Here is a 24,925-nt window from a genome sequence, read left to right on the forward strand (position 1 = left end):
GCTGTCCCACGTTCAAGCAGAACCGCGGCAATGGCCATCATCCGTGCTGGGGATGGATCAGCCACTGTCCATCCCTTGTCTGCTACCCCTTTGATGCCCCTCAAGGAAGACGTCCCTTGCTTGTCTCACCCCTCTAGAGGCCGAGCAGGACACCCCTCTCGCTCTCCCCACAGAACCAGCCCCCTGGCGGAGTTGCAGCTGCAGAGGATCAGGAGTGGCCCCATAGTGAGTCTGAGGATCCACTCTCCGCAGCCAGCACCCCTACGTCGCCCCTCGCTGCTGGACTCCTGGAGGAGGAGACACTGTAGGCAGCCCCTGATGGCCTCTCAGCCCGAGTGAGGCTGCAGCCCTCAGTCACCCAGGGGTTCCCCCAGAACTCTGGGACAAGACCTCCCCGGCCCCACTGACGAGTAGTCCTCCTCCAGGAGCCAGTGCAGAAAAACGCACATGCTCATCCTGTTCGGCCCAAGTCCCAAGGGCTGACCTACTCACCAAGGCCCTACCAAGGAAAGGCCTCCCTCTACACTGCCCAACAGCCCACCTCGGACGACCTGGTCCCTGGCGGTGGTTCCATGTCTCCTGTTGAAGAGCACACCTGACGGGACCCCTCCCACACCAGGACGACCCGTGCAGCAGCCCAGTCGCCAGTAACCCAACCTGAGTCCTCCTGTCTCAGAGAGTGTGTTAATTTGTACATTGGATTGTGTTTGGCACTGTGTATCTTTGTAGCAATGTATGTGTAAACTTGGTTGACCCGAGTTTTTATGCCCTATTCCTCTAGTTGCATGCTGTAGACCCGGTCTTGAAGGAAACCCCAGATCAGTCGCTCATGGTCAGAGAACAGGGAGTTGAGCCCTGAACACATAGCATAACACTGGTGGCTTGTGGTGGTTCTTGATCCGGTCAGAGAGCAACGAGGAACGAAAGGGAAAGTTTAATAAAATGGCGGCCAAACTTCACATACAAGTGCCAAAGTTTGACCCCTAACAATGTGACATAAACACATACATGTGCATGATTAAACCACTGCTAGACATTGGATTCGACCACGACAGGGAAAAAATAACAGTTACCCTGCCTCACCTGGGCAAAGTGGTGTTAAGCATCACCACCAAGATCATCCTGGAGCTGACATGGGCACAGTTCACACAAATCATGACCCAGACAGTCATGCCATCCTTAAAGAAAGTCATAGCCTTATCCCAGCTTGACACCCTCATTTACAACGACAACCTGGACAACACACACATCCAGACAAGGCGACTCATCACCGCCGCTTATCTGGAGACCGACACAGCCACCCGGGAGCAAAATATATTCAGTACCCTGTTGAAGATCCTCCCCAGCACCATATGGGAACACTTCACAACATATGACCTGACGGGAGACCTCGATGAAGATGTCCAACTGGTTAGACGCCTTCTAACAGCCCGCTCCACCCCACAGCACATCAGCGTAGTCAGCAAATTCTCAACACAGAGGACACCACATTCCAAACCACAGACACCCCCCACCCATGCAAGCCCCCCAGCAACACCCATTATACCCAGGGCACACCCTACCAAAAGACACCCCGCCCCTAAGGAAAATACTAACCTCATCTCCAACAACCCGTGGGAATTCTCCGCCTTCAGTCACAGATGCCCTATCCATGACATACATGAACAGCTAAAAGCTGCCCGACATAGGCCAACCACCCAAGGGCGCTGCAGTCTCCTCACTAGATGATGAAGACACCGAGGACGACACCTCACCCGCTGACTACGCTGACCCAGGGAAGTGAAGCCCGAAGAAGACGCCCCACAAAATCTGGATTTTTAGGGCCGTCCCTGCATCTCCCCATGGTGATGGGGGCCATCTCACAAAAATACCGCCCCCCTCCCCCGTCTATGACAAGATGAGACTGAATGGGGTAAAAGTGAGGCTGCTGGTTGACATGGTAGCAGACAGATCCTGCCTCTACAGTCACTTCTACTCCCACCACATCTCAGCTTTCGGCCCACTCCTCCCCACCTCAGCTCACCTCTTAGATGCGGGGAATGGCCCCCTGCCATTACGTGGGGAAACCCGGGCCCTGCGTGCCAATACCCACAAGCAAGTACCCATCCAACTCAAATTCATCTTTGACTCAACCTGCCATGCCTACATCACCGCCCACAAACCATGGGAACTATTGTCCATGGACGTAGTTGGCCTCCTACCAACTAAAGCCAGCTACAAGTTCATCATTACCTTCGTGGACACTTACTCAAAATTCCTCATCACCTGCCAGGCCAAAGAACACCACTCCATGGCTGTGGCCGATGCTCTCATCTGCCACGTCTTCCCCTACTTTAGCATCCCCCAAGCCCTTCACACAGACAACCCCCCGGAATTTACCAGCAAAATATGGAACTCATCACCATCTTTGGCTATCAAATTTCCCACTCCTCTCCCTACTGGCCCAAAGGGAACAGGATATGTGAGAGAAGCCACCAAACCCTTCTCAACCGGGTGTAGGCTAGAACAGAAGAGACGAAAAGAGGGGACTGGCCAGCACACGTAAAAATTGTACAGTGGAGGATGAACACCTGCCCCCAAGAAGACCGCATTACTCTCCACGAACGAGTCTTTGGAGAAATCCCTCACCTGCTACCCCTCTGACACCACCTCCAGCCCCCCTCCACATTCCCCACATCCGACCCCCCTCACCACCTCAAGAGCCAACTGCATCACTTACAAAAACACCAGAACCTACAACCTGAGACCACCCCATCCAATTCCTACAAACCAGGGGACTCAGTTGTAGCAGCACAATTACTAGTCCCAAACAAGATCTCACCACGGTTCGTTGGACCCTACACCGTTATCAACGTCCCCAACCCCTACCAAGTTACTGTCTAGTATCATAAACACCCCGTACACCTACCATAACCACCATGTGCGGCTATTCTGCCCCCACCCAACATCTCCCAACCATGCCACACTCACTCCCCAACCCAAGATGCCACTCCACCACCCCCTGCCACCCCTGACCACACATCTGACTCATATGCCTGCTACATTATGCCCTCTCACTCCTCACCCTCATCCACTCCCTCTTCCACAATCACGTCCTCCACCTCATCCTCCACCCACTCCACACCCTCTCCATGGGCCCCCGCCGCACCCCCAGCAACCTCACCTGACACCTTACCTCCCGCCACCATGCCACCAGTGCAAGACACAAAGACATTGCCACCCGACCAGGAGCACCCCCACCCACTCCTGGCCACCCCACCAAGTCACCGATGCTCCACGCCATCTACTGCCACTCCCACACCCACACAGTCTTCTCCCACAGACACCCCTCATTCCACAACCACAACCTATGCCAGACCACACACTAGCTCCTCATCCCCCACCACTGCCACGACTCCACCCTGTAACACCCGAACTCCACCACCCAAACAAACAACCACCCACCCATGCCTGGCTGCCTCACCACATGGCCTCAGCTCCTCACCACCCACACCTGTTCTCACCACCACCACAACCAGATCCGGCCAGCTATCCTGCCCACCAGCTAGGTATGCAGCCACACTCTCACCCACACCCCCAACACCACCAAATCCAACCACCTCCACCTCCCCCACACCCAGCACATCCCCCATAACACTAAGGACACATCAGGTGCAATGGAAATTTCCACTGGCTAAGCCCACCAGGAAGGGGATTTGCACCTGATGCCAGCAATCCCATAAAACCCAGGTTGCCTCACCCGTCTCCAGCATTCAGCTGGGAGACATCGGCCACTCACCACCTCCAGAAATGAAGATATGCCAAGTGACCTGGACCCCTGCCCAGGGGACACACCAACCCATCCGGGGAACACCTCACCTCCTCTGCCTCCTGAAGAATCGCAGACCTCGATGCTCCACATAACCTATACACCGCACCAGAAACCAAACCTGCCCACCCACCACTGGACCACCTTCCTTAGACACCTAATACCAACCCATCGGACCACCACCTCATACACTACCACCTCCACCCACGGGGACATTACTTTTTCCCCATGACAGTGGTGAAATACGCACCCCAAAGACAGACCATGGACGGGGGGGTGCAACACCCACCCCAAGGAAGGACAACGAACAGGGTGTTGCAACACCCATCCCAAGGGGAGACCACAGGGAGGCACATAGGGCACATGAAGGGCCCAGACCAGACGGGCCTATGTCCCCACCTACCTTGCACACCTCTTCCCATCAATGGAGCCAGCCAGAGTAACACTGCCCCAGCAGAATACTCTCCAGCCAGACCAGCACTGGCCAGGATTGGGTTGCGGTTTGTACTCCTACAGTCCCAGGTAGCACCGCGACGACGGCCACTGTCCGCATCAGGGAGAAGTCGGCCTTTGTATGCTTCTCTGCTACTACCCCTGCAGGACGGGGGTGACAGCCACTGTCCATGCTGGGGAAGGATCGGCCATCGTACGCGCTTCACCTGCAGCCTCTGATGGGAGCAGCACTGCAGTCACGGCCACCATCCACACCGGGGAGAGATTGGCCACTGTATATCTTGGCTGCAACCCAGAGAAAGGCAGAACTGCGTGATGGCCACTGTCCGCGACAGAGAAGGGTTGACCACCATATACGCTTCACCTACTGTCCCAGGGGTAAGCAGCACTGCAACGATGGCCACCGTCCGCACCAGGGAGGGATCGGCCACTGTATGTCCCTTGTCTGCTACCCCCATGATCCCCTTCATGGAGGACGTTCCTTGCTTGCCTCACCCATCCAGAGGCTGAGTGGGACACCCTTCTCACTCTATTCACAGAGTCAGCCCCCCGGCGGAGATGCAGCTGGAGGAGATTTGGAGCAGCCCTGTAGTGAGTCTGGGGATCTCCTCCCTACAGCCGGTGCCTCTACGTTGCCCCTCGTCGTCGGACTCCCAAAGGAAGGGAAACCACGGGCAGCCCCTGACGGTGGATCGATCTGAGCGAGACTGCAGCCCTCAGTCACCCAAGGGCACCCCCAGGACTCCGGGGTGTGACCTCCTTAGCCCCACCGGCAAACAGTCCTCCCCCAGGAGTGAGCACAGAGAAGCGCACCTGCTCACCCTGTTTGGCCCCAGTTCCTAGGGCCGACCTGCTCACTGAGGCCCTGGCTAGGGTAGGGCCTCTACACCACCCAGCAGCCCACCTCGGACGACCCGGCCCCTAGCAGTAGTCCCATGCCTCCTGAGGGAAGGCACACCTGACAGGACCCCTGTTACATGTGGACGACACCTGTGATAACTCAGTCCCAAGCAGCTCAGCCGGAGTCCTCCTGTCTTGTGTATTTAGAATAGACGCTATCGGCGAGTGTGGGGGCAGTGTGTGGGTAGTCAGGGACGAGTGAGGGATGAAATGACGTCGATCCTTGGATTTACTAGACAGAGACTCAAAAAGGGAGGAGTTCAAGTGATGTGCGATTCCACGTCCATCCCGTGAAAGTGTTACTGCTGTGAGAATATTACGCCCATGAGGGACTAGTGTTGTGTACTTCACACACTGATACTGTAAGACGAGAATTGGACCCATCACAAGTGAGTTGCCCTTGCTTACTTTAAGAATGCTTATTGATCTGCACGTGGTTGATGTCACGACATAATCCAATTATAAATGTAGGAAAGTAAGGATGAGAATTAAAGAGATATGTGCATACGAGGTAAACTTTGGTAAATTGTAATTATGTGTATGACCAAATGTTATAACAATGACGAGTGATGCCATTATAGCATACTGAGATAGTAAAATTGCAATTCCAGCTATGACCAAATAAATAGTCAAGTCCAGCTGGGCGGGTTTCAGTACCCTATTTCCTCCTCCAAGAGTGCAGGTGGTTACAGTAACCTTGTACGAGGATGATCGTTTAAGCAAAAATAGTGAGACTTTGTAAAGGATCATAATCAATGTGTATGAAATACCTGCTGCCGCCAGACCGAACACCCCGCCACCCCCCACCCTACCACCGAGCCGCCGCCTCACCACCACCCCGCCACCCCCCACCCTACCATCGAGCCGCCGCCTCACCACCACTCCAGGAGGACACCACAGAGGGTCAGATCACCAAGAGGTCGACCCGGGGCAAGAGGGGCGCTGGTGCTCCCCTGTCCTGAGTCCCTCTGTCACCCAACCGGTCCGACGGAAGCTACGCTGGGAAGAGACGACCCTGCAGGCGGGGCAGCCTTCACCAGGTTTGGGGTGGGACTGAGCCAGATTCAGTCCCAGACAACAACGCGGTAATGGGCACAGTACGTGCCGGGGAGGGAGCGGCCACTGTACGCCCCTCAGTTGTTTCCCACTGTAGCACCGCCACAACGGCCACTGTACGTGTGGGGGAAGGAGCGGCCACTGTACACCCTTCAGCTGTGGACCTTATGAATTGTGGAACCTTCACAACGGCCACTGTACGTGTGGGGGAAGGAGCTGCCACTGTACGCCCTTCATCTGCGATTCTTGGGGTCCTCCCGGAGAAGGAGGTCCCTTGCGCGGCTGGCCTTTCACCTCTCAGCTGCGTGGGATGCCCTTTACTTACTCCCTCCAGGTGTGGTTCCTCGGAGGTGCTGCCGTGGTCCTGTGTCGGTCCTGCCTCCTACCCCTGGTTGGTCCCGGTCCCTGACGGACGCCCAACGGAAGAGATGCCACAGTCTACCCCTGATGGCACCCCACCCCACAGGCGGCCGCAGTATCCGGGCTCCCAGGCCAGACCGGCAGACCCCAGAGACAGGCCGCTTGGGATCCACTACCCCATGGCCCTCCACCTGGAGTAAGAGGCAACAGGCCTGCCTCCTGCAGCAGTTCAGCCACAGCCCTGAGGGCCGCCCTTCAGGTCGAGGCCCTCAGATCGGAGGGCCTTCCTGCATCCCATCGATGAGGCTCCAGCACGAGGACCTCTCAGGTCGAGGCCCCTAGACGGGAGAGCCTCCCTGCACCCCCTTGACGAAGAAGGCCCGGGCAGTGACACCCCTGCGGGCGGTGCACTGTCTCCTGCAGGAGGGCTCCCCAGTAGAGCCCCCTCCCACGCCCGGGCGCCTCCTTTGTTAAGCCCAGGAAACAAAGGCAAGTAGTGACTTCAACGCATCTCGTGTGTCTTAAAAACCACAGAGACGGGAGTGAAGTGAACAGTGACAGTGAAAGAGTGAGGCCAGAGTAATATAAGTGACACACAGTGAGACGAATTACCCAGGCAGAACAGAAAAGGCTAGTGAACACGGGCACAGAGACATATGGAAACAGTGGGTCAAAACCAGGAGTGCGCGAAGAAAAGCCAATACTGTACGAACAGTGTTTCCACGACTTAGTGACTATCCTGAGTGTCGCGACTCGCACCCTGACAAGTTATAGTAATATTCACTCTCTCAAACACTGGCCCTCTTTACTCGTAGTGCATCTGGTTTAGACTATTAAATGCTAGTTCTGCCTATAGCCATATTACGGGTATTGAGTATTTATAACTCACCATCGATGTATAACTGAAAATCCCCACTCTCTGACTGTGCTGTGTGTGTGTGTACACATTGTATTGAGGAGCTAACTCTGTAAACCTGTCTAAATCATATCCTGTAACTCTTTGTTTCTATATTGTAACAGTGTGTTGAACTAAGACAATAGATGTGTTAAGGTGTACTGCCTAGTTTTTATGCCCTGTTCCTTTGTGGGTGCTTTATTTCCGGTCCGGAAAGAGGACCCCGCTCAGTCGCGGGCGTTTTTAGGACGAGGAGTCGGACTGAAAACATCCCGCAAAACATGTATAATGTAAGTTGTATTAAGCATTGTGTTGACTTTGTAGCAATATACATGTAAGGTTGGTTGACCCGAGTTTCCATGCCCTGTTCCTTTAGTTACATGCTCTAGACCCGCAGAGAATAAGGAGTTGGACTCCGAACACGTAGCATAATACGCTGATTCAGAATTTTTTCGACGTTTTCTGTTTCACCATGTTTTATATGAGTTTCCTATTAACACTGGCTTGTTTAATCAAATTTATGTGAACACTCTATCATAAGGCTGCAATTTGTTTGCAGTAAAGGCCAAATAACATGCAAGCTTTACCACTTATACCGAAATAGTACTTGCTCCGATATAATGAATTGGCATCGTCTACGACGGTCCGTGCCACTTGTACTTACTATTTTTTGTAGAATCGCAACAGTTGTATGCAATTAAGGAGTAATTAATGCGTGATTTAATTCTAAGGATTTAGGGAATGTTGTAAAGCTTACGATGTACTGTACATAAAACTGCCCCTTGCATGGCGCAACTCTAAGAGGAGGATTGACATCGCAGTATAGGGTTTGCGCTAGTTTTCTAGGGCTGCAGAATATGCACTAAGTGAAAATTTGCTCTTACACTCAAAGATGGTGGATTTGCGAGGATGTTTGAGCTTTCAGAATCCGCCCCCATGCTTTCAGCGTGTGGGTTACTTATAGTGTTTTCTATATTAGCTTTCTTGTTGTCTTTATATTTAGCGACTTTTAGAGGCCGCTTTTACTTTGCGTGCGTTGGCAACTCTGATTTTCTGAGTGCATCCATAATACGTATTGGCTGAAAAGTGTTTTTCCTGCAGATTATATTTTCGCCAATAATTTGTCATTACTGACATGACAGCCTCAAGAAATCTCTTATTGTGATACGAATAAGACTCTGTTGTCGTGATATTGACGTGGTATGTCAATCCATTTCTGTTAATGCAGAGAATACAAAGAATAATTAGTGTCCAGCCTAACCTACTGGTCGTGAAAAACGCATCTGCAGCCCCACCCAGTCACTGTTCCAGTAAGTATAAGCTTGACATACAGTTTATAATTGCTGTACTTGTAACCTAGTTAACCATGGACTGGGTGAATGTACAATTGTCTGTTCTGTTTAATTGCCTGTATCCAGAAAGTGTAATAAAGTTTTGGAGAGCTTACTGTGGTCGGGTTGCATATGTAGTGTTCTTTAATTCTGTTGGGCAAACGTACGCTTTATTTGAGGCAATAGAAGCACCTTACCAAATCAGTTCTTCATCCTGATAGTCTTATATTTTTCTGATTATTTCTGGGGTGGTAAGTAATATTTCATGCAGGATTTGTTTCCCCCATTGTTTTTAGCCATTTACCGCCGTGTCATCTCGTTTAATTTATCACGTGTAATTGTGGAAGAGTCTCTTCTAACCTGAGTTTAACTAAAACTAAGCAAACCTAACTTAACTGTACCAGATAATTTAATCAGACCCAACCCAACAAACATCCAGTTGGGAAACAAAAGCCACCTTTCATTAAGATTCTTCCATTAGCTATGCCATAAACAAACAACCGTGAGGACAATGGCTTCAGGAAAGTGGAAAATTTTTCTGCAGGAAAAAGTAATTTACCACCTGGAAAGTAGTCAGAGAAATGCAAAAGACAAGCTGGAAGAATATGAATTGGTAAGGCCCTTCTACTACCTCAAATAAGCGTGTTTACCATATTCTGTAGTAGGTGACTCTATCTATCTATCTATTGCCAGACGCCTCAATCCCGTTTGGGGTGGCCACAAACAAATCGCCTCCAAGTCGCCCTGTCCCCCGCCATTTCACTGCCCTGCTCCCAACTCGCACCCCCCTCTCTCATATACCTCTCCACCCCATCCCTCCACCTCATCCTCGGCCTCCCCCTCCCTCTTCCCCCCTCCACCTCACTCACATACACTCTCTTCGTCAGCCTTTCACCCTCCATCCTCTCCACATGGCCAAACCACCTCAGTGTGTTCCTCATAACGCTTCCTATCACATCCACATCCACACCACAACGCTCCTTTATATCCTCATTCGTCAGCCTGTCTCTCCACGTGACTCCACAGGCTCCTCTTAAATAACTCATTTCCACTGCTCTCACTCTTGACTTGTGTCCTTCCAACAATGTCCAAGCTTCACTTCCGTACGTTAGAGTTGGTATCACAATACTGTCATGTAGTAACTTTTTCACTTCCATGCTCACTTCCCTGTTTCTTATCACTGCTTTCAAGGAACCAGCAACCTCTCTTCCCTGCTGTACCCTTTCAAGCACTTCACCCTCCAAACCTCCATCCTTACTCATCACACTACCCAAATACTTAAACGTACTCACATTTTCCAATTCCTCACCATCTAACCTCGCTGTACATTCACTAACTTCACCTCTCTCAAAGACCATCACTTTACTCTTCCCTACATTCACCTTTAGTTAAATAAAATAGGTTGACATGAGCCAGAACTGAATGACATAAATGTTCTCAGGCAGGAGGTGAATTTATTCTTTGGTCAGTAAACATATGCTTTAAGCAGTAGAAGCACCTTACCAAATCAGTTTTTCTCAGTATTTGCTATATTTTTCTGATTATTTCTGAGGTGGTAAATGAATGTTTCTTGTTAAATCTGTTTTCTCATTGTATTTAACAATGCCTCTGTAACCATGCTTGTTAGATTCATCAGCATAATTGTGGGACTGTCTTAACCAAGGTTTTTAATTAAACCTAACGTAAACTAGCTTAACTGTACCTAATAATTTAACCTAACCTAACCTCTATTTGGGAAGGTAGGAAATGAAATCCACATTTGGGTACGTTGATTGAGTTTCTTCCATTACCCGGGAAACAGACAATCATCAGTATGGCTTAAGGAACATGATAATAACAGTGGAAGGTAATTTACCACCCTGAAAATAGCCAGAAAAATGCAGGAAACAAACTGGAGGAAAGAAATTGGTAAGATCTTTCTGCTGCTTAAAGGTAGCTACATTTACCCTTTGGTCTGTCTGTTTATGGCCAGATACCATAAGCCTGTAAGAAGAGGTCATTTGTCTTTGAGTTAGTTGTTTTGTGGGGAGCGGCACAAACCTTCCACCAACCCACTTGTTGACATGTACCGGTACCATAACACACATGGGTTGATTACAGTATATATATGGTTACCACCTATTATTGTTAATAGTTTCCCAGCTTAAAGGAAACCATTTGCTTATCACTCAATGTAAAGCCACCTGACAAGGAAAGATGGGAGAAATAGGAAGAGAGGAGGGCAAACAGAAAGTGATAAAGGAGAAGGAAGAAGGAGATAGCCCCACATCAAGTGAGTGAATGCTATATATAGTTGCCACCACCTACCCGTGAAATAAGATTTCTTTTTTGTAATCTTAAAGTAGACATGGGACCAGTTTATTATCTTTATCTTTATTTGGTTTATCAGGCTCCACTCCACCAACATGTGGCGCTCTGCAGAGCTGCCAATATTTTACAAAAATAATATAACATGTTTTGATACAGTTATTGGCACTATAAACTTAATATTGATGAAAGACTAGGTAACAAAACTTAATAGTAAAACTTAATATTAAAGAAAGACTAGGTAATAATAATAAAACTTAAAAGTAAAACATGGTTATGCATACTTAAAAGTAATAAAACTAGTACCATAATTCCAATTCAGTAGTGCCCATTTTCAATAATACAATAAATGTGACACAAGACTATTAATAATCACCCTGGCACTTTATAGTAAATAACATGATCCTACTGACTTGCTCATAATAACACAATACTGTAATGTGTTCTATCAATTTAATACTGCACACTTTACAATATTTCATAATACATAATAATCTCTAATACACTTGTCCTCGTTGGGTCTGGTTAGTACTTGGATGGGTGACCGCTTGGGAACACCAGATCCTGTTGGCATAACGTTCTCCCTACGTGTCAAGTGGGGTTGGTGGAAGTTTAGTGCCCCTCCCTGTAAAACAATTAACTCTGAGCCCTTGGTCACCCCGTTTCGGATACATGGCGTCTGGCAATGAATGAATGAAGGAACACTTGTCCTCCATATCATAGCAGTCACTAAACAAGAATGTTTTTAGTCTCCTTTTAAACAGATCCACATTATTACTGCTCTTAACAGCACAAGGTAGTCTGTTATATAGTCATGGGGTACAATTTTTAAAGGCTCTAAAACCAATGTCTGTGTTACACCTTGGTTCTAAGAGTCTGTAGCCATCAGAAGTATGTCTAACTACAATATCTGTTTGTAGTTCACATGGTTGTAATAATTTCCTTAAGTATTCTGGTTTCCCGGTCTTCATTGCCACATGTGTCATAACACAAATTTTGTATATGATTCTAACCTTAACTGGCAACCAGTGTAGTTCAATAAGAACTGGTGTAATCCTCACATATGATGGCAAATTCATTATTAATCTAGCTGCTCTGTTCATGATAATTTGCATTTTCCTCAGTTGATATTTAGGCTAATTGTAGTACAGAAAATTACAGTAATCCAATCTGTTAATGACATAGTTATGTACAAGCATCTTAGCAGAATGTGTATCCAAATATTTCCTTATAAAGGCAATATTTTGTAAGTTAAGTCTTGCCAGTTTTACAATTCCATTTATTTGTTCATTGAAATTCATATGTTTATGCATAATCACACCTAAGTCCTTGACCTTCTCAGATACACAGTATTTCCATTAATACTAAAACCCTGCAAATCATGCAACCCTCTCAAGACACCCCTTTTACCAAAAATCAAACATTCTGTTTTATCTTCATTCAGTTTTAGTTGTTTACTATCCATCCATTTCTTAATATCTCCCATAATCATAGTTAACAGAGTTTCAGTGTCCATTACATTATTAATAGACAAATAAAACTGAGTATCACCAGCAAAAAGGTTAAAGGCCACTCCATGTTCCCTCAGCAAGAATGAAAGTTCAATAGTGTAAATGCAGAACAGTACAGGTCCCAGTACACTGCCTTGGGGAACACCTGTTCTAAGTAACCTATGTTCAGAAAAAGAGTTTCCCACTTATACAGTACACAGTAATTTCTATTATCTAAATAACTTTCCAAGTAACTGAGTGCTCTTTGTGTCACTCCTATAGCCCTCAAATCTTCCAACAATAACTCGTGTACTACTGTGTCAAAAGCAGCACTTAAATCTAATAAATATCAAGACACCGCATTTTCTCTCATCCTTCCATCCTAGTAAATCATTAGTGACACTACAGAGCAATGTTTCTGTTGAGTACAATTGTCTGTAAGCAGACTGATTATCTGGTAATACATTAATGTTCACCAGATATTCCATCAATTGATCAAGTACAACAATCTCAATAATTTTGGACAAATATGACAGATTTGACACTGGTCTATAGGAGCTCAAACTCTGATGATCTTTATTGCCCTTTAAAGTAGGTTTGACAACTGCCAACTTTTCACTTTATGGAAACACAGATTCAGTAATACTTAAGTTCACAATTTTCGTGATCAACTGCACAAGACTTGGGAAGCCTTCCTCATTAGCTATATCTGACATTGGGATTGGATCAGTAGAACAATATGTCAGTTTAACTCTTTTCATCAGGGTCTCTAATTTCACAAAACTAACTTCCGTAACCCCTACACGCCGGGGTTTTTCCGATGTCGCATGCTCCTCCCTATGGGGGATATCCGTGACGGAAAAAAATACCCTCACTTCAAACCCTAATATTTGCCAAAGTATAACAGCTAGAGAAAAAATTAAAGATACATAAGACTCAACAACTCTTCCTCTTTCAATTGAAAGTATCCCCACGTCTCCAGGTGGTCCCGTTGATGAGTAAGGATAAGTTAAAGTTCAAAGGGTGGCAGGAAGATGCTTGCGGCTATACACATCAACTTGTCAAAATTGTGATGGCTGTACAAGTCAGCCGGCAGTTAGGGGTTAAAGCAACACAAACCAGTGTACGGGATATCTGGCAGGTACACTTGGTGGACCACAGGTCCTACATCTTGGAAACTATTGACAATATTTAAGACTTTCTCATCAAAATACTTCATAAATTTATTCGCTAAGTCTGCATCAGAGAAATTGTCAGGAAGCTTCTGTGTTCCTATATGCCCTATCAAGTCGGCGATAAGACAATACAGTCTCTTCACATCTGACCCTGCTACAGCAATTTTCTGCCTAAAATACATACATATTCTTCTCCTTATCAGTTTATTCACCTCATTCCTTACATTAATGTACCCTCTCCTGGATTCCTCCGTTCGTAATGTACGCCACAGTTTTCCCTTACGCCTTCTAATTCTAATAGCATTTGCAACCTCGGAGTTAAACCACGGAGTGTTGTCTTTCTCAGTAACCTTTCTCTAACACTGGACACATGTTGTCATACTCACCTTGTAGTGCAGCTTTATATAATAGGATCATACAACTCAATCATTCACCTTTCTGTATTACAATACCATTTGTATTGTACAAGAATCATGAGTATCCTCTTCCATTCTATTGAGTATTCTATGAAGCAACACTCTAGGGTCAAAGTTTCTTTTACTTCTAAAAGTTTTCTTGGTGTTAGTGTAACTAACAAGTTTATGATAAGGAGAAATGGAAAAGTCAGGTTCCACTGCAAGCTGTTGAGTTTTTCCTAACTCACTGTCACAAAAGACTAAATCCAGCATATGGCCAGAACGGGAAGTTACATGACTGACTTTGTTTGTGAATTGCTGAGAGTCCATCATATCAATAAATTCTTTGCCATAATGATCATTGTTATCATCAGTCCATAAATTAAAATCTCCACAAATAAAGATATACCTATTTAAATGATCTATTCCCTCAAGATATGTTCTAAATTCATCAATAAAAGATATTCGATTTGTCTCCGGAGGTCTGTAAACAACTATAAATGTTAGCTTTTGATTACTGTTTATCATAAAACTTACCATTATATGTTCAAATGTGTTAAATTTGGGGGAGACCAGCAACTGTATGTGAGAATATTTCTTTGATATAAATATCCCTACTCCTCCTCCTCTTCTGCTAACCCTAGGAATATGCATGAAAATGTGAGTGGTAGGAGTCATTTCGTGGATTTTTGCATGATCAAATTCATTTAGCCACGTTTCTGCTACAGCAAAGACGTCAAAATCCTTCTCAGTAATTAGCTCACTTATTTCAATAGTTTTGTTACCAACAGACTGTATATTTATAAATCCACACTGAATATGATTGATGTTTCTAGTATCCATGGTCAGTCATATCTCTATTAAGTTCCAGCTCTAGTGACTTACAGCCTCTACTGTTCGCTACATGATTTGTTTTGGTTCGTGAATGCCTGACACAGTTAATACATTTAACACAGTCAGTGGTACAGTCTTTGCTTTGATAATCCCCAGTGCACTTAGCACAAGTAGCAGCATCACCATTCTATTTAAATTTACAATCTTTTTCAGTATGCCCATATCTTTGACAGTGGTAGCAGTTAAAAACATGATATCTGTCTCTGACCGTATACCTAGCCCATTTCAAGCAAACAACATCCCCATGATTATGTATTATCTTTCTTATTTCTGGTGAGCATTTCAGTATGTAGTGCACCGTGTCTCCAACTGCTGGTTTATTAAATACTAGCTTAATTTTGTCATGCACATCTTCAACATTCTGTAAGTACCCATTCTTTGCAATTAAATAATCAATGATCTCATCCTTATGCTCCTCCTTAGAGACATTGCAAATCATGATTTTTGGAGAGAATTTCTTTGTGAATTTCATTTCCATGTTTTCCATTTCACTACTGATCCTCCTTGCTGCAGTTTCCCTCTCAGACTCACTAGCAAAGTTCATAACAACGTTTCCACCATTGGTGAACTTTGTATCAACCACAGGTATACCCTTTAGTACTCCAGCAAGCTCCTCCTTTCTATTAGTCACACTACATTCCTTATTAGTAGATTTAGCAACAAGTAGGTTTTTCTTCTTCGTAACTGCAGCATAGGTGATGCCACCACTGCCATTACCTTCATTCTTTGTGCTGGCATGCAGATTTACCATGGTGTTAATAATCTCATCCTTCATATCAGCCAATAGAGTTTTCCTTCTCTTTATTTCTTTCACAGCAGTAGGTACTTCACTATCATCAGCATTAGCATAACCATCATCAAGTGCACTAGTATGTAGATTAACCATAGTAGTAATTACCTCATCCTTTACATCATCCAATTTCTGATACAAGTTTTCAGTACTTACTACTAACCTAGTCATACTTTCACCAATATCTACAGGAGTCAATCCACTATGTTCCACTTTCTCCCTCAACACTCTATTTTCACTTTTTAACATATTTTCTTTTTCCAGTTTCGTAACCATCTCGCTTAGGTTTCTATGATCGCGATAGCATTCAGTCACAGCTTTTGTGCATAGTTTACACATCCAGTCATCATTCTCTAGGTCAGCATCCTTAACATCTTGGAGATACACACACTTTTTGTGACACCATTTCTCGCATAGGTCACAAGCCACCCATTTAGAGGAGACTTCTTGCCCCTTCCCACAGTGCTGACATAGAGTTGGACTAGCCATACTTGCAGCTACTAATCTCTTCATACATAATATGAGGAAAGTATAGAGCTCAGCCTTGTGGACCTCTGGCAACATGCGACTGCCATGAATGTAAACAAACAGGGTAACTCCACTCTTACCCTGAATTTAACCTTTTACCCAGTCAAGTGTGAAATATTGTCAGCTTAACAGGTACACTAGATCTTCATTAACATCCTTATCCAAACTGGCAAGGTCTAGGCGATGTTTGTTGCTCGAAATTGTTCCACAACAGAAGGACGGCATCAGAGGCGTTCCACCCTCTTCTCCTTCTTGCTCAGGCCTTTGAAGTTTTTGTTTTCTTTATTGAAACCTATCATGTGATTGAGTATTTCCTGAGTGCGTGTTAAAGTTTCAGTGCTTTTTGTTTCTAAGTGGTGAATAGCAGTTAAAAAGTGGTTATCATTTACAATCCCCAACGTCGCTGAAGACAGATGGATGTTGCCTTGTCAGCTGAAAACAGATGGATGTCAATTTGTTTGCCAAAGACAAATGGATGCCATCTTAGATTGCCAGTTTTGGGCACAAAATTATCCTTATCTTTCTTCTTTTGCCAGATGCCTTAATCCCTTAAGGGATGGCCACAAACAAATTGCCTCCATGTTTCCCTGTCCTCAGCCATTTCACTGCCCAGCTACCACCTCACACCCCCCTCTTTCATATACCTCTCCACTCCATTCCTCCATCTCATCCTTGGCCTCCCCTCCACCTCATTCACAGACACTCTCCTCATCAGTCTCTCGCTGTCCATCCTCTCAATATCTCCAAAGCACCTCAGTGTATTTCTCCAAACAGTATCACCTCCACATCCACAACACAATGCTCCTTCCCTTTCTCATTAGTCAGTCTGTCACTCCATGTGACTCCACATGTTCCTCTCAAATAACTCCTTTCCACTGCTCTCAGTCTTGACTTGTGTCCCTCTAACAAGGTCCAAACTTCACTTTCATACGGTACATTAGAGTTGGTATCCCAATAGTCGTGCAGCGACCTTTTTTTTTTTTTTTTTTTTTTTTTTTTTCCCCCATGCACACTTCCCTGTTTTGTTTCACTGCTTTCAAAGAACCAGCAACCCTTCTTCTTTGCTGTACCCATTCAAGCACTGCATATTATTAACTTTCATCCCTACTCATCACACTACCGAAGTACCGTAGCCTACATTTTCCATTTCCTCCCCATCCAGCCTTACTGTACATTAACTGACTTCATTTCTCTTGAAGATCATAACTGTTCCCTACATTCACCTTTAGAGTCCATTTCTTACACACTCTCCCAAAGTCACTACCAAGCCTTGCAGCTCTCCTTCGTCTTCACTTAGGCAAACAACACAGTATCTTCTGCAAAGAACAGTACCGGAAGTTTCCAAACACTACCCTCTCTCATCAGGGCCACTCTAACATCCACTGCCCTACCTTGTAGCTGTCCCTTTTATAACCCCATCCATATACAGATTGAACAACCATGGACATGACACATCCCTATTTCAATCTAACCTTCAAATAGAAAAATTCACTCAGTTCACTGTCCACACACACTGCAGCCTAAAGACCCCCATACATACTCTTCATGGTATTCAACAATTTCACATTTACTCCCATTACCGTATGCTTATCAGTGCAGATTTTTCTAAACCTAACCAGAATTTTTGTGACAACCCAGCCAGATTCCAAGCCTAACCTTCAATAAGCTAATTTATCCCTACCTAACCTAACCTATTATTATTATTATTATTATTTTTTTTTTTTAACCCCAAGCCTAACCTTCAATAAGCTAATTTATCCCTACCTAACCTAACCTATTATTATTATTTTTTTTTTTTTTTTTTTTTTTTTAACCCCAAGCCTAACCTTCAATAAGCTAATTTATCCCTACCTTACCTAACCTATTATTATTATTGTTTTTCTTTTTTTTTAACCTGCCCTGTCCCAACTGATTTTCCACCACTGACCCCCCCAGTCCCGACCAATTTTGGAAAAAAAAATTTTAGGCTCAAAACTTCCACTTTTAGTGAGAAATCGTTCACCTAAGGTTTAAAATACTCAATACAGGTAGCAGTACCCCTTACCTTACTGTGTTTTCTATCAGGCTGGCTCCAAAGAAAACGAATTCTGCGGGAGGGTAACTATTCCACACCACTCATAAACGGTATTTATTTATTTATTTGGTACAAATTTATATGTAGTATGAGAGTATATTGGTTTTCACACAGTAATGTAGGCAATATAAGCATTGTTTCACTCACCAAACACATCAACACACCTGACCTTTTTTTTTTGGCAACATTACCTGATCATCATTTCTGACTGTTTCTTCCTCTAATGCTACGTAATCTTTGTCCTCCACATTGTCTTCGATTGGGGAATCACTCTGGCCTTCAATTTTGTACTGTGGGACGACATGTCTTTACTGGCCAGGTGACTGGTAATAGCCTAGGTGAATTGCCGAGACAATGGCGTGCGGGAGGGGGGGGTCATGTGGGGTAAGACATTGACCCTGCCTGGCATCTTGTAGAGGAAGGTGTCCCGTGTATACGTACCAAAAATCACGCGCGATATATGAAAATTGTACAAATTAGGGACCTTGCAATTGCTGACGATTATATACATCAACGGGAGTCACAGTGACAATACGTGTGGACGTATCTATACGTCAACAGGAGTCAGCGGGTTAATCCAACCCAACCTTACCTACCCTGTCCCTTATGTACAGGTAAGGTAATTATATTTTCCTTGTTGCATGATGATCCTCTTGAAACTAAAAATGCCCATTAGTGCACTGTTACAATGTCTCTGGATCAGTGCAGAGGTAGGTAAAGTTCAGAAATATTTAATAGATGGTTCCACATCTTGAAATACGGTAGACCCTCGCTGTAGTGGAATCTTGTAAATGCTGTGAAGAGTATGTATGATGGTGCTTAGGCTGCAGTGCATGTGGATGGTGAACTGAGTGAATTTTTCACTTTGAAGGTTGGGTTGAAACAGGGATGTGTCATGTCTCCATGGTTGTTTGGTCTGTACATGGATGGGATAATAAAAGAGGTACAAGGTAGGGTAGTGGATCTTGGAGTGGCCCCAGTGAGAGAGAGTAGTGTTTGGAAACTCCCTGTACTGTTGTTTGCAGATGATACTGTGTTGTTGAGTGAAGACGAAGGGAAGCTTCAAGGCTTGGTGGATGAGTTTGGGAGAGTGTGTAAGAAACTGAATCTAAAGGTGAATGTAGGGAAGAGTAAAGTGATGGTCTTTGAGAGAGGTGAAGTCAGTGAATGTACAGTGAGGTTGGATGGTGAGGAAATGGAAAATGTGAGTACATTTAAGTACTTGGGTAGTGTGAGTAAGGATGGAAGTTTGGAGGGTGAAGTGCTTGAAAGGGTACAGCAAGGAAGAAAGGTTGCTGGTTCCTTGAAAGCAGTGATAAGAAACAGGGAAGTAAGCATGGAAGTGAAAACGTTACTACATGACAGTATTGTGATACCAGCTCTAACGTATGGAAGTGAAGCTTGGATGTTGTTGGAAGGACACAAGTCAAGAGTGAGAGCAGTGGAAATGAGTTATTCAAGAGGAGCCTGTGCAGTCACAAGGAGAAACAGGCTGACAAATGAGGATATAAAGAACCGTTGTGGTGTGGATGTGGATGTGATAGGAAGCATTAGGAGGAACACACTGAGGTGGTTTGGCCATGTGGAGAGGATGGAGGGTGAGAGAATGACGAGGAGAGTGTATATGAGTGAGATGGAGGGGGGGAGAGGGAGGGGGAGGACAAGGATGAGATGGAGGGATGGGGTAGAGAGGTATATGAGAGAGGGGGGGGTGAGTTGGGAGCAGGGCAATGAAATGGTGTGGGACAGGGCGACGTGGAGGGGATTTGTTTGTGACCACCCCGTACGGGACTGAGGCATCTGGCAATAGAATAGACATCATGCAACAGTTTGCAACATGAGTTGTTTACCAACCACCGTGCCGACTAGATGCATCAGTGTATCACGCCTTCTAGGTAGGATGATTTTTAGATTTCAGTGTTTTTTTTTTTTTTTTTTTTTTTTTTTTTTTTGCCATTACTTTAGATAATCCTATGTGTGTTTTGATGTCTAAATACCGTAAACTGGGGTGAACTTGGAAGATTTTTTCGTTTTTTTGTGCCATGTAATCTAGTTTTTAAGTCAGTCCAAGACCTTAAGTATTGTATGTGGGGCTGGTCCACTAGGGTATTGAATCATAGCAGTAAAAAATTTGAAATGTTTCATATATAATTATAGCAAATATAGTAATGGGTGTCCGAATTTGTACTCAAACTTTGGTGACTTCGGACACACTGTATAAATTCAGACATAAATAGAAAATGAATGCGTATGGCTACCCTGGGTTCCCAGTTTAGTCTCGCCTGTATGTGGGGCCATTTTGGACATTCTGAGGCTTTTAAAAAAATGTTCTTCCAGTACAGAAATAATGCCACTCCTGACAAAATAAGCTAATGACTATAATGAGATAAGAACACGACAGCAATTTTAATTTTTTCCTTAGTTTAAATAAAACATATTAGAACACATGTAAATAATGTAAATCTAGCTACAAACTTTAGTACTGTATATACTTAACAATCATTTCTTGACTAATAATTTCGTTTTTGGAAGACCAATGGAAAATTAGTTAAAGGTGATATTTAACATGATTATTTGGCTTTACCAATTCTTTGCTTGCCTTTTTCACTACGATAAGGACCTTGATCTCCACCAGTTCTTTTCTTAAATGTTTGAGTCATTGGGTGACCTTGCTTAAACAGGTAATAGAGTAAAAGTCCTATTATTCAGCAGCTGATTATTCGGTAGGTCCGACATTTCGGCAGTTTTGAAAAATACTGTAGTCCCATTTACGAAAATCTTTGACTGCTCGGTAGATGTCCAGAATCATCTCGGCAGTCCAGGAAGTGTTATCTGTGACTTGTAGGCCTAATGTTTCATTACACTTCTGTATGTTTACTAATTTCTATATTTTTTCAGATTCAGGTATAGTACTGTATTGATTACAATATTGCACAGTTTCATTTACAACGCTGGGTGGTAACCACATAACCAAACCATACTTGCTCCCTACATGTTGCGTTTATTATATTTAAAGTGGTCATGTTAGTAATGGTAGCATGCCAAAATGACGGGGCCAGTCTCCAACTAGGCCAACCCAAGCCCGACCTTCGCAATTTCCCAAAATGTTTCTAAGGTTTCACATTAACAAACTACTAGGTAAGCTCTATACCACCAGTTCTTAAGGGTTATACAAACAATAAAGTTTGAGTGGGAGGGAATGTGTATTAACAAGACCAAAAGAAAGGTAATCTTCCCCAGCTACTTGCTTTACAGATTATACCTAAATCAGTTGGCATGTTGTTAAAAAAATATATGGTCCTAATATCAAATCCACAAAACTTAGCTCCTTTGTCCCAGTCCAATATGTTTCTTCATAATCATCCCTCTGAGCCCATAGTTCACTGGTCCAGTCCTCTGCCACTGCCGACCTTGACCTCCACACTGGGACCTTGAGTCACGCACTGGGATCTTGTCTCACTCACTGGGACTTCGACCTCCACACTTGAACTTTGATTCACTCACTGGTACTTCGACCTCCACACTTGGACTTTGACTCACTCACTGGTACTTTGACCTCCACACTTGGACCCGCTAGAAGTCAATATGTATAATGAATAACTATTCTCCCCAATGCAAGTACATAATCCCTTCACATGATCAGGAAAGTCTCATAATAAAGAAACATGAATTACAACACTCGGAATCTCAAGTAATAACAGAGTAACACATGGCACTACAGACACATAGGTCTGCTCAAAATAATACTTATTGTAGGGATAACATGGAAGAAACGCGCTATAACAAATACAGTAAGCATTAATAACTTTAACCATGAAAATCATCACTGCATCAATATCATTGTGCCTCACGAAGTAACTGCGTGAACATTAACTCACAACAAAGCCCTAATAAGTACTGAATTGCAAAGTCATCCCAACACATTAATAAATAATTCACAGTTTCAAGGCACCTGATATTTGGCCCACAAAAATCACACATTTATCTGAGATTCAGACAGAACTAGCTAGCATTCTCGTATTCTAGTTACTAAATAATAATATAAACGGTACACAAATATATGGGAAATACCTCACTTGGAGAAAGCATATGACAGGGTGGATAGACAAGGATTGTGGAAAGTGTTAAGAATATATGGAGTAGATGGGAAGTTGTTGAATGCTGTGAAGAGTATGTACGATGGTGCGAAGGCTGCAGTGCGTGTGGATGGTGAACTAAGTGAATTTTTCTCTTTGAAAGTTGGTTTGAATCAGGGATGTGTCATGTCTCCATGGTTGTTCAATCTGTACATGGATGGGGTAATAAAAGAGGTACAAGGTAGAGTAGTGGATGTTGGAGTGGCCCTGGTGAGAGAGGATAGTGTTTGGAAACTCCCTGTACTGTTGTTTGCAGATGATACTGTGTTGTTGAGTGAAGACGAAGGGGAGTTGCAAGGCTTGGTGGATGAGTTTGGAAGAGTGTGTAAGAAACGGAATCTAAAGGTGAACGTAGGGAAGAGTAAAGTGATGGTCTTTGAGAGAGGTGAAGTTAGTGAATGTACAGCGAGGTTGGATGGTGAGGAATTGGAAAATGTGAGTACGTTTAAGTACTTGGGTAGTGTGATGAGTAAGGATGGAGGTTTGGAGGGTGAAGTGCTTGAAAGGGTACAGCAGGGAAGAAAGGTTGCTGGTTCTTTGAAAGCAGTGATAAGAAACAGGGAAGTGAGCATGGAAGTGAAAAAGTTACTACATGACAGTATTGTGATACCCACTCCAACGTACGGAAGTGAAGCTTGGACATTGTTGGAAGGACACAAGTCAAGAGTGAGAGCAGTGGAGATGAGTTATTTAAGAGGAGCCTTTGGAGTCACGTGGAGAGACAGGCTGACGAATGAAGATATAAAGGAGCGTTGTGGTGTGGATGTGGATGTGATAGGAAGCGTTATGAGAAACACACTGAGGTGGTTTTGCCATGTGGAGAGGATGGAGGGTGAAAGACTGACGAAGAGAGTGTATGTGAGTGAGGTGGAGGGGGGAAGAGGGAGGGGGAGGCCGAGGATGAGATGGAGGGATGGGGTGGAGAGGTATATGAGAGAGGGGGGTGTGAGTTGGGAACAGGGCAGTGAAATGGCGGTGGACAGGGCGACTTGGAGGCGATTTGTTTGTGGCCACCCCAAACGGGATTGAGGCATCTGGCAATAGATAGATAGATAGACCTCACTATTCAGCTCCCAGGATACCAGAGTGGTGAGCAGGAAACTTGGGACTCGCTTTTCTAATGGCTAATGGCGTCACCGCTACACACTTTCTGAGGAACGACAACACTTCGATTCATGCCGTGTCTGTTTCTTTATTTTGTCACTATTATCACTTGTGGGATATCGCTATACGCACTTCAACATGTTAAATATCAATAAGATCAAATTACTTACAGAATTCCTTGGGGGGGGGGGGAGGATGACAATACCGACCATCCGTCACCTATCATAGCCGGTGAGCGAATGAAACGCCAAAACTGCGTGATAGAAAGGGGGAGGGGGGGATGACGACTTACTCTATTTAAAATTTTTATTATTACAGACTCATGATAAACTCAATGTGATGTCTTTCCCTTTACAATCGATTATCCCCCAAAAATGACATTCTCTAGTTACAATAATTACTCTACAACATTTCTCTCTTTATACCCTTACATCGAAAAACAATGAAAATCATCATGCCTTACATCACGTTGCGCACACGTATATTATGCTGGATTATGTGACCAAAGGCACATGTTCCCATCCACTCGAGATTTTATATTATAAAAAGACTTAATACTAATAAATGACAAGGGAAAAAAAAAAATGACTTAGCAACTAGGCAACTTAATCTATGTTCTGGTCACATCTGCATGATAACAACTATACCCCGGCCACACACTCTCACTTAACCGAACTTTTGGTCATATAAAATGAACTAGATACAACTCATTATCACTTCCAGGCACTACATGAGAAAATTTTTCGAAGAAGTGGGTTGGGAAGAATTCTGAGAAGGAAGAGAGATACAGAAGAAGTGGGATATCTTTTTAGAATTCTGTAATGCAGTTGTGGAAATGTATTTGCCATAAATTAGTGGGAAAGAGAACTGGAGAAATAATGGTTCAACAAAAGGTGTATGATAGCAAAAAAAGAAAGGGATAAGGCTTGGAACAAATGGAGAAAGAGAAGTAACGATAGAATGAGGAAAGAATATAAAAGAACTAGAAATGAATATACAAGAATACTGTATATAGACAGGAAGAAGGAAACTTCAAAAAAGGTATAGTTGACAAATGTAAGGAAAAACCAAAATTGTTTTACAGGTTTGTTAATGGCAAATTGAAACAGAAAGAAGGAATCAACAAGCTGAAAGTAGAAGGAAATGTCTATAAAGATGCAGTTATGCAAACTGAAATACAGTAATAAACAAATGCCTCCAATCATTCTTCACTAGAGAAAGTGATTTTG

The 24,925-nt window shown here is 44.3% G+C and overlaps 1 protein-coding gene across 1 annotated transcript in view; it reads left to right on the forward strand.

Moving 5' to 3' along the window:
- The first annotated feature begins 8,379 nt into the window (after positions 1-8,379).
- The window catches only part of agt (O-6-alkylguanine-DNA alkyltransferase), an 89,108-nt gene continuing 72,562 nt past the window's right edge, over positions 8,380-24,925 (forward strand). Inside the window, exon 1 of the mRNA XM_080279294.1 lies at positions 8,380-8,421. The gene's annotated coding sequence lies outside the window, so the exon portion shown is untranslated. The remainder of the gene's footprint in view (positions 8,422-24,925) is intronic.

Source organism: Coenobita brevimanus, chromosome 78 (assembly GCF_032717465.1).
Source record: "Coenobita brevimanus isolate Jiangsu-jjx chromosome 78, ASM3271746v2, whole genome shotgun sequence".
NCBI classification, from domain to species: Eukaryota; Metazoa; Arthropoda; class Malacostraca; order Decapoda; family Coenobitidae; genus Coenobita; species Coenobita brevimanus.